Consider the following 11517-nt stretch of genomic DNA (forward strand, 5'->3'; position numbering starts at 1 on the left):
ATCGTTATCAATACCGTTGGAAGGTTCTCAAAGTCTTCTCTGCATAAAAGCCTGGCCGTGGCTCTCAGACAGTTCACAGGGTAAAGGACCAATGACGTCCCCAGCATCCTGTCAAAATGAAAACTTTTCAAATATTGCCAAGACACACATTGCGAAGCAATTATACTCCAATAAAGATGTTAAAAAAAAAAAAAAGCCAAGAGCCATACAACTCCCCACATCAGCAACAGTAAACTTATAAAAAGCCACCAGACGAGTTTCAATTCCTAGCATCTTTCTTTGCGTTGCCTGTTCTGCAGCTTGATTCATTCCTATTTCTGCCTCTTGGATACTTTGAAAAGTAAGTTTGTACTCACTTAACTCCCAGATTAATTTACGGTAAAGCCACTCCCTGCGTAGGAAGGGAAGAAGGAAATGAATGATTTGAATGCTGATCACATTTTTGAAAGGCAGGCCTCAATCCCTTTAAAATGAGCTGCTCTTTGGGTTTAGGAGTGTTTTCTTTTCCCTGGTTTCAAATTCTGACTTGTCTCTTTTCTCTTACCAGTCTCTGCAAGCTCTCTCCTGCCTTTAATCCTGGGCCTGGGAATCTGCTGTTTGCACATGAGCGACCAGAGGGCTAAGATCTCTACTGCCTTCCAGAGGAAATCTCACAGGAGACCCATCCTAGCGTCTGAGGGCCCCAACTCCTGCTCTTACTGTTGTCAGAAAGGTACGTTTGGTATCTGGTGTTCTATATCACATCTTTTTAACTCCAGGAGACTTATTCTCAGAACTGTGTGTGTGTGTGTATCCTGATATTTCCTGTAAAAGTCTTGTGTTGGTTAGAAATAGTAATTGATCACGTAACCTCCTAGGAAGGGATTACAGAGGTCATATAGGGAAAAGCAAGGTTCTCCACACTGTCAAACTCATCCCCATTCAGGATCCTCCAGTGGGTCCCATCGCTTACAGGATGCATTCTAAACGTTGGATACTGACCCTCAAAGGTAGGAACAGGGCCTGGCAAAAATTGGCACTGGATAAATATTGTGTGAATAAATAACGAGGCAGGTGTCTAACAGCTGGCTGACCCCTTCTGCCCCACCTCTTCCAGCGTGGTGAAACCTCCCCGTCCCCTTCCTTCTCTTATGAACCTCTGCTGTAGCCAAACACACTGCCCACCTTCCTCCACTGCTCTGACTCTGATCCCTCCATGCCCTTGTTTGAGCACTCTTCCTGACCGACACGGTCAGTGCCATTTCTGTCTGTCGCATACACCTCCTTTTTTGCGAAGTATTCCTTCCTTCCTTCCCCAACCTTCATCCACATGAACTTCCTTTCTTCTCTGCTCCCCAAAGAACTTACGTCTCTTAAGTACACACCACTGGCCTCCCTCGCTCAAGTATAAACTCCTTGAGGACAGTTGGGACCCATTTCATCTCTCTCTGCCCTCTGCACAGCCCCTGACAGAGGGCCGAGCATGTGGCTGCCATGCAGACAGGCTCTCTGGCTTGAACTGAATCTCTGGTCACCTTCTCCTCTAGCCCGATAAGGAGGGAACGCTGTGTCCTCACTCTTTTCTCCTCCATGAAAAGCTGAGTTAGGAATTATTTCTGTCCTCACCTCTGACCTAAATCTACACAGGTCTGTCCTGACAACCACACCCACAGACGATGGGTAAGCAAAACTAGCCACTGGAGCTGTGTAACATAGTGGCCCATGCTTGCCTCTCCAGGCCCTCACTCGGCCCTGGAAATTTACAGGCATGCATAGCTGCACTATTGCGGAGCCAGCTCGAAACCTGTTCTGCTTGAGGCTTCTTCCCTCAGCAGTTATGTCAGGCTATGAGCGTTGCCAGCTGGGACAGGAGGGCACCCAGCCCATGCCCAGGCTTTCTTTATCCCAGTGCAGCAGGGCTCCGGGGGATTTTTGATCCTTAATCATGAACCTGGGAGCCCTTTGAGTTCTCTCAAGCAGTCAAGCCAAGAAGGCTTTCTGATTCCAATGGCAATAACCACTCGTGATTTATGGACTCTCAGAACCTGGAACATCAGAGCTGGAGGTAACCTTCAGAATCACCTAGTCTGATTCTTCAATTCACAGATGGCAGACCAGATTAGAATTGTCTTGCTTTTAAAATGAAGGGGGATAGACTGTATCCGTCCATTTAGTAATTCCTTCATCCACCTACCCATCCTTCCATCCAGTGGTCTACCAGTCAACCCATTTGCTAAGTAGCCACTAACAGTAGGTGACCAGCTCTGCTAGAAACTAGATAGAAAGCACAACTAAGGCATGTTCTCTGCTTGCCATGCATACACACACACACACACACACACACACACACAATTACAATCCTGTGTGATACGTTATAATGCAAGTGTGAACAAAATGTGTTATGAGCACATAGAAGGCAGTGACTAATTTGTTCTGCATGGAAGAGTGGGAGAAGACTTTTAAGAAGGGGAGGCATAACCTTAAAGGAAGGGAAAGGGTTTTATAAAGGAGGGAAGAGGGTATCACAGAGTGAGGGCAGCCTGTGCCAATGCCCAGCCTCAGAAGAGTGGGCAGCATGCAAGTAGGGCAGTGAGCATCCTCAGGGGCTCTGGAAGAGGCTGTGTGGGGTGGGAGGCGGGACATGTCCTGAGGCTGCAGCAACACTGATGCAGAGCCTCGGGTGGAGATCTCAGTAGCTGTGCCTACTGTCTGAGCTTGACCTTGGGGCTGACAGTGAGTTTCTGAAAGTTTCAAAACTTTCAAATAAAATTTACATTTTATTAAGACCTCTTTGGCCAGCCTTTGCTAAGGGCTGGTGTAATTGTCTTAGAATAATAAAAGCAGACAGTGAGCTTTCAAACATAATTCAGATCACATCACCTCCTTGCTTACTACCCTCCGTACTTGTCCACTAACTGTACTTTTCATCACAAATTCCTGTTGTTCGTTTTTTTTTTCTCCATAGTACTTACTACTGTATTAAATCATCTTGTTTATTTGTCTGCATGTGAATGGTCTGTCTCCAATCCTAAAACGAGAGCCCCATCAGATCAGAGCTACGTGTGTCTTACTCACTACTGTGTCTCTAGGCTTAGTACAGCGCCTGGGACGTAACAGGTGCCCACAAAGTGTTTACAGAACGATTGACAAGACCTTGACCTCAGGAAATGGTAATGAGGATGGAGAGGAGATGGCCTTAAAGGCAGAAAAACGGATCCTCCCTTTGCAGACTCATTATGTACTTAATGAGTGAATGGTAGATGGTTTTCAGCAGACAGAGGATAAGGTTATTCTCTTAGCTGACTGATGTTACTACCCACATCTGAGAATTTTTATGACAGGCAACCCTATCTTTCCTCTTGCTCTCTTCACTCCAAGTGTTTCCACAAATTATCAGTCTCTAGAATAGAACCATCCAAGGACCCTCTCCTTGGGCTTCTGTTCTAGACCCGGCTCAGCCACTAACCTTGTGGGGTAGACAAGATACTTTTCTCAGCACTTCAGTTTCTTTTACTGTAAAATGAGAGTGCTAGCCCAGGACCTATAAGATGCTTGTTAACTTACATGCAATGGCTCTCAAGTTTCCTTAGCTAAGGCAAGAGTTCTCTGTTTTCATTTTTTAAGTATATAAACACCGATTATCTACAAAATCTCATAAAACAAATACTTCTTTTATATTTCTCTGTTGTCCCTTTCAATTTCTAGCCATAACTATTTTCACAGAGCTGTAATCAGAGAGCATGTACAATTTTGCGTTCCACTCTTATCCTTGAATGTTATTTGTTATGCGCATTTCATGTTGTCACAATCCTTCCATGTATCATTTTAATGGCTACATAATTTTCCACAGAGTTAATATATCATAAATTATTTAACCATTCCCAAACTGCTGGGAATTTGGGTTCTTTCCAGGTTTTGATATTTTAAAGGGCTTTGAACATATAGGTTTTTTTTTCTTTCTTAGAGTTATTTTCCTTAGGGTAAATCCCTCAGAGTGGGATTATTAGATGTGTTTTATGGCTCTTGAAAAGTATTGCCAAATGGCTCTCCAAAAGGATTGTTTCAATTTGTATTCAATTTGTGTTCCATGCGGGAGTGTGCCAATTTCACAGAAACCTTGCCAGCATGTTTTTAAAAATCAATTTTTTTAAAGTTGAACTTGTATGAAATGGGGCTTCCTGATTGTTGCTGTATCGGAGCCATCATCAGTCAGGCTAAAGTTATAATACAGTGCTTGGCAAATAGAAGCGCTCAATAACCAGTATTGTTATTATTATAGAAAGAGAGATCTTAGGAGAGCCAAGCATGCTTGTCCTACCCTCGAACTCAATTTTTTTTCTAACATGGTCTCCAGTTCAGCTCACTGCAGATACATACCCCTTACCTTCAGTGTTTCCTCCAATCAAAGTGCCACGAAGTGCCCTCTATTCTAAGGTGGCCAAGGTTCCTTAGACTTAGAAATCATGGGTCAAGCTCCACCCCTTGCTGATTCTCTCCTCCCTTCAATTTTCTGTCAGGAGATGGTCCTCGCTAGAGATGGGATGCTGACTGCTTCCCCCCACCAAATGCTGCTTCTATTAATCTGAAGTAATTCTCCATAGCTTCTCCCATTCCACATCTTCCTCAAGATAGCCCACTGCCTATTGGAAGATGGGAAATTAGTTCCCCAGTGCGTATTTTCTTCTCCAAGTTGGATATCTCATTTTAAATCTATCCCTTATCCTATTCAGGTTTTCACAGTCCTGGTTGCTCTCCTCTGAGTTCCGGTTTGTAAAGCTCTCCCTTTAAGTGTTGGGCCTTTTCATTTATTAAATTTACGGAGCATCTTCTGAGTGACAAGCAAGATATGAAGATGAATAATCCCTAGTTCCTGGCCTCAATATGCACAGAGTCCAGTGGGTCAGAATGGAGCCCAGGTGTCCAAGGTTCTGGTCTTAGAGAACTCTTAGGCAGCATTGAAACTCTTAGAAAGGCATCCCAGAGCCTGAATTTCTGAGGTTCCAGCCATGAGAAGAGTTCTAGGAAGAGTAGGGGATAACCACCCACCAGACAGAGCTGATCCTGAGCCACATAGATCATGGAGGCTAAAACACCTAGGCAGATTCATTATTGAAGCTGCTGCCTATTCAGGGAGCTGGTACAAGTCTAAGAAAAGCCAGTTTCTTAGTGAGGAAGAAAGGGAATCTACCATTAACCAGCAAGGAGATGAATGGAGAAAACTCTAATCCTGGTCTGCCATTGTTGGGTGACCTGAGTTATGTCACTTAACCTCTCTGGAAGTCAGTTTCTTCATGTGTAGTAATGGGTAGGGTTGGACTATTTATTTGATCTGTAGATGCCCCTTCCAACTCTGAGAATTTATGATCCACAGAACAGCAAATCCTAACTTGTCAAATCCCTTCAACGACTCCTCGCATGCTCCCTCATCCGTTCCAGAAAAGCACAGGAAAGAAGATGACCTCCTTGGTCACTGGACGGATGTTGGGAGAGTCCATTGGGATTCCGTGGCCTCTGTAGCTACTATGGTGACCATGCCCAGTTGCAGCTAAAATCTGTTGCTGGCAGGGTTTATACCCCATTTACTGAGCCTGGTGCTGTAACTGCTGACTTTTACTTCCTCTCATTAAGGCAAAGCACCATCTTATTTTGTTTTGTTTTCCCTGCATGTTTTGAGTTTGCTGCTTCCCAGCTCTTGTTATTAGAACAGACATAATTAATAACTCCTGGCACACAGAGCAGCCAGATTGGACAGTCTGCCTTTTGCTTTCTCGAACTGTCTTTTGAGCAATCTGCAAGCCTGAATTTATAGCCTGGACCCCATACAGTGGATTGTTTTGTAATCCCCAGAAAGAATCAGGAACTCACCACATTGCCAGCCTGAAAAAATAAAATTCTCTTTGTAGTTCATAGTGGAAGTTTTATCCAACCTCTTCAGTTAACAGCTGAAAGCAACATGTGGTCTCATCCTTTCTTAAACCTCTCCTGAGAAGACGATTCTGTGGACTTCTTTGGTCAGCATTCTAGAATTTTTCACTCGGGATTATCAGGAGTTGGTTCCTAAGGTCTAATCCACTCAACTTTTGTGGCAGCCTAGACCCACTTCCTTAGCAGAGATTAAAAGTAGAGACTCATGGGCTTCCCTGGTGGCACAGTGGTTAAGAATCTGCCTGCCAATGCAGGGGACACAGGTTCGAGCCCTGGTCCGGGAAGATCCCACATGCTGCAGCAACTAAGCCCGTGCACCACAACTACTGAGCCTGTGCTCTAGAGCCCACGAGACACAAGTACTGAAGCCCGTGCACCTAGAGCCCGAGCTGCACATCGAAGAGTAGCCCCTGCTTGACGCAACTAGAGAAAGCCGCGCAGCAACAAAGACCCAATGCAGCCAAAAATAAATAATAAATAAATTTATTAAAAAGAAAAATAGAGATGCACCATTCTCATTTTACTTTTTCTTGTGATTGGAAAAAATTACTAAAAACCTTATCAGAGTCCTCTATTTTCACCCTAAGCAATCACAGTTTGTTGGCCTTTTCCACTTCAGGAAACACTCCAAAACGTCAGGCATTTCCAATCCTGTCATTTGGACTTTTGTTAATTTGTCCATGTTTAAATTGTTAGAACCTAAATTAGACAGATGTAATCATTTAATAATATCCACCGAGCTACTACTTTTATCGTGAGGGATACATATTTAAATAAAATAAGATTTCTGCTCTCCAGTAGCTTACAGTTTATAATCATAGTACGGTAATTATAACCCAAGGCTGAGCTGTACCGATTTACAGCAGTACTACAAACTTGTCTGCACATTGGATCTCCTGGGGAGCTTATGAAACTACTGAGGACTGTATCCCAGCCCCAGAGAAGTTCTGATTTAACTCTTTTGCGTGTATGTCTTGGGCTTTGGAAGTTTTAAAATATTCTCAGGTGATTCTAATGTGCAAACCACTGTGGGGACCACTGGTATATTTGAAGGACTGAGACACACACACACACACACACACACACACACACACACACACACACGCGACATTTCAATAGAGAAATTGAGAAAGTCTTCACAGAAGAGTTTAGTATAAAATTCTGTTGGAGATTCAGTTTAATAGTGAGGATTAAGTTACTGGCTTTGAGGTGATGCAAACTAGAATTTGAACATCAGCTCTGTCTCTTAGTGGCTGTGTGTTCCTGGGTGAGTCACTTACCCTTTCTGAGGGACAGCCATGGGCAAGAGCACACAGAATCTGAAGGAATGTAGGGGTCATGAAGGAAGTAGTAGGAGGTAAGGCGGCAGGTGGGAGACATAGTTTTTCCTGCTGAGAAAAGGGGGGGATTTGCAGGAGGGCAGGCTCAGAGGAGACACAAAGGAAGCGGTGGATGATACAGATGTTATAGAGGAGGAACTTTTCCTAATGTCCAAACATCTCTCCTCTCCATCCAACCCACCCCTCCAAATCAAAGCCAGTTCAGTTGACTCCCTGTTATGAACCAGATCAAAAATCTATGGCTAAAGACTCAGACCAGAGTCATGTTTGAGCAACTGATTCCGATGAGCAGAGTATATATGTGGCTTCTTCATCAGCTGTTTCCTATCTCTCTGTTACTTAGATTCTTCGGCATTCCCTTTGAGAACAAAGGAAGTGATAAAAAAATTACGTAGAATACATAATGAAACGTGGACAGAATTAGAAATTGAGACTGAAAAAGAGAAGGCTGAGAATAAAATACTTCTACTCTGAATAAATCCAGATATGCCCAAATTAGCATTAATTGCTTTTCATGGTTCCATTGTAAGGTTTATTTAAGTAACAAGTGGTTATTACGCTGTGAATGTTGGTTCCTTAAGTTCTGTCATGTGGCCCATGACTGGGCTAAAAGGAAGTACACCTACAACTGCAAGTGAAGAACTCGTTTTGCTAGAGCAGACTGATGAATTCCAAGGAGAATGTCATGTAAATTGCAAACGCATGGAAGAGAAAGCTGTAGACATTTCACAGAATAGAATCAAGTTATAAAATGTAGGGGTTAGAAAGGCCTTTGGAGTTCCTCTCATCCAACATTCAAAGTGTACAGATGAGGAGATGGGGGCCCAGGGTAGGTAACGTGATTTGTATAGGGTCACACAGTGAAATAACTGCTGGGGAGAGGAGGAAAATTAAGTGTTTTGTCTCCTGGTGCTCATTTACCATAAGATAAACAAGCTTTTTTGGTTTTTCAATCAGGAAGAGCTGGTCTTTTCTGGAATGACAGGTTACCTTTCAACCACTGAAGCTTGTCACATGCCTACAACATGGCCAAAGGATTCTGTATGCATTTTGCAAATCAACCTGATTTCTTGAGTCCAGCTTGGTACTCTAGCACCATTACTTTGTTTTGTCTCATTTTCTTTCTTTCTTTTTTTTGCATTAATTTCACTTTTGTATATTAGAAACATGAGCGCAAATTGTCTTAATTCCTTTGTGGAACAAGGTAGCATAAAAAGATAAGTAGCTTTATTCCACTTGTACCATGTTCTCAGAAGAGAGAAGAGAACTTATATTTATTGTTATCAATTATGTGTTTATATACATTACTTTGTTTTAATTCTCCCAACATCACCATGAGGTATGTACTATTATCTTCATTTTACATGGGGAAACTGAGTCTCATAGAATTTAAGAAATTGCCTGAATCTTATACCTGGCAAGTGGGAGGGATGAGGTTAAATCCAGGTCTGACTTGTCCCAGCGCTCATGTTCCTTCCCCTACCCTGTGTGACTCCCTGGAGATATTTACTGCCCTGAAGCGGGAAAGCTGCCCGAGCTCTGCTGAATGGCCCGAGTGTGCTGTTTCCCACAGTGCTTTGCTGCTTTATTCTTTAGAAGTGCCTAATTATTTCACTCAACGAGACCTCAAATCTTACTCCAAACAACTGGCTTCCAAAGAATTGGCTATATTCCCTATTTCTAGTGTTGGGGAAAGAAACTCAACCAGCTATTTTTTCTTTTTTACTCCATTACTTTACAAGAACAAAAATAATCATATTAAGATGTCAAAAATTAATTTTAAATGTGCAAATGTGGGAGAGAGACACCTCCTGTCTGGGAGAGTCCAAAGGAATTTAAATAGACTCATGTGTGTTCTTTGTGTGAAATGCAGTGGCCACGGTTCAAATTAAGATGTTAATAGGACATTAATAAGAATGAGCTGGGGGATAAACACAGGACTGCAAAATAAGTTCGTAAAGTCATGTAAGTGAGAGGCACATTATGTGATTGGGACTGTGCACTGTCCTGTCCCTGTTATCAGTGCTGACCCCACAGGGACAGGCTTCCTTCTTGCTACTGCTTCTACCAAGTAGATTGCAGTACCCTCTCTGAGCCCAATCCTGAGCCAGGTTCTTCAGCAGAGCAAAGGCACTAGTTTGTGCCTTTCAGAACTCCAGTATGGTTGATGAATTTGACTTTGGTTACAGTGAGCAAAGCTTATACTCCAGAAACAATTAGAATTCATCTTACGAGGCAAAAAGCTAAGTTTCAGGGCTGAATGAAGTGATGCCACAAGTTTGGATGGCAGTAAAGTCTTGCAATGATGGCGCTTGAGGGAACCTCAGCGACAACAGTCTGTACCTTCACTTTGTATAGGAAGTTTCCAAGGAGGCCCAGGGAGAGGAAGGGGCTGGCCCAGGGTCATACAGTTAATACATGATCATAATCATGGCTACTTGTTAGGTACCAGACCCTGTGCTACACACTTAACATATTCAACTTCTTATACAATCCATGACAATGCTCTGAGGTAGTTATTATCCCCATTTGGAGATGAGAAAACTAAGGCATAGAGTTGGGAGCTGTTTGCCTGAGATCACACAGCTAGTAAGTTGTAGAGGAGAGATTTGAACACCAGTACAACTGACTGGAAAGCCCTCCTTCCTTTTAACCATTAACAGCAGAGCTGGGACTGGCATCAGAGTCAGGTTCATCTTGGAACTACTTTCTTTCGCACAGAGAACCTTTGAGTATATTCAGTGATTTTTCTGGTTCATATTGTTCTGAGGGTCCACTATGAGCAGATCTTGGGCTAGACCCTGGGGATATCAAAAATTAATAAGTGCAGGTTCTTAACCTCCTGGATCTTAAATAATGGAGTGACTGACACTTGAACGGGAAAATTACAGTACAGTGTGGTAAGTGTTATTATGGAGATATAAACAAGTGCTGTGGGAGATCAGGACAGAGTAAAAGTTCTGCCTGGAAGCAATGAAGGGTGACCTCACAGAGATGGTGAAATGGGAGTTGGGTCATGACATATGACTGAGTTTTCCAATCAGAGAAGGGAAGAGATACATTCCAGAAAAAGGGAACAGCACATGCAAAAGCCCCAAATTGTGAAAGACATTGGTATGTTGGGGTAAGAAGTTCAGGGCAACTACATGGGGTGAGGAGGCAGGCGATAAAGCCTGGGATCAGGTTGTAAAGGGTGTTATGTGCTCCCATCAAGGAATTTTGTCTCAATTCTATAGGCAGCAGGTCATCAACAGGGATTCCTAAGCAAGAACATGTCTTGGTTAGATTTGCTTTTTGAGAATATAACGCAAGGAGACATGGCAGACAGGGGGCAGAAGTTGCAGTGGTCTGGCTGAAAACTGATGAGAGCCTGAGCCCAAGGCATTGTGGATGGAGAGGCAGGATGGATGAGAGCTATTAGTTTCCGGAGTCAAGCTCCCAGGGTGTGATGACTGGCTTGTGGAGGGAGAGGGAAGGACGTGTCTGAAGATGACCCCATGATTTCTAGCTCTAGAGGTGGAGTGAATGCAATACTCGTGACTGGGACCAAACACAAAGGATGTGGAGCAGGTTTAGTGAAGCTGGGGTGAGAGGTGGGGGAAAGGGCGTTCTCTACTCAGCCTGCCGTTTTAAGCTTTTACACAAACACGCCACTGGAGATGAGGGGCGCATTTGGAAGACAAATGCTGTGGTTGGGAGAGATGGAGGAGATGGAGAGAGAGACTCAGGAGACCTCAGGATATCGATGGTACTTAATACTCTAGAACCAAGTGAGTGTCCCCAGGGAGATCTTCAGGGCTGGAATAGATGAAGCCCCAAGGTAGACCATGAGTGTATTCTATGTTCCCTCTTAAGAGTCCCTTAAGCAGGCAGGGATTCCCATAGGGCAGGTTCTCACTGAAGTCACCCTGGCTTCCTCGAGTAGGATGTGGACCAAGAGATCACTCCATGCTGACGGCAAAGTCTCTACTAATTTACAATTTTTTCAAATAATTTTCTAAAATTATTAACCTAATAACTAGTTATTGAGAGCATCGTGGCTGGTAGGGCATGGAGTGATGAATCAGACACAACCTCTGTCTTCAAGGAGTTTCTGTCTAATATTACAGGGTGCTATACAGCAAACTAAACAGCAAGTGTGACAGTGCTTAGCAGGGTGCCTGACTTAATAGGTGAGAAATTATTATTATTTTTTTTCTTTTTTTTGCGATACGCGGGCCTCTCGCTGTTGTGGCCCCTCCCGTTGCGGAGCACAGGCTCCGGACACGCAGGC

The sequence above is a fragment of the Monodon monoceros genome, unplaced genomic scaffold, assembly GCF_005190385.1.
Source record: "Monodon monoceros isolate NGI ecotype Baffin Bay Population unplaced genomic scaffold, NGI_Narwhal_1 Super_Scaffold_11, whole genome shotgun sequence".
NCBI lineage: Eukaryota > Metazoa > Chordata > Mammalia > Artiodactyla > Monodontidae > Monodon > Monodon monoceros.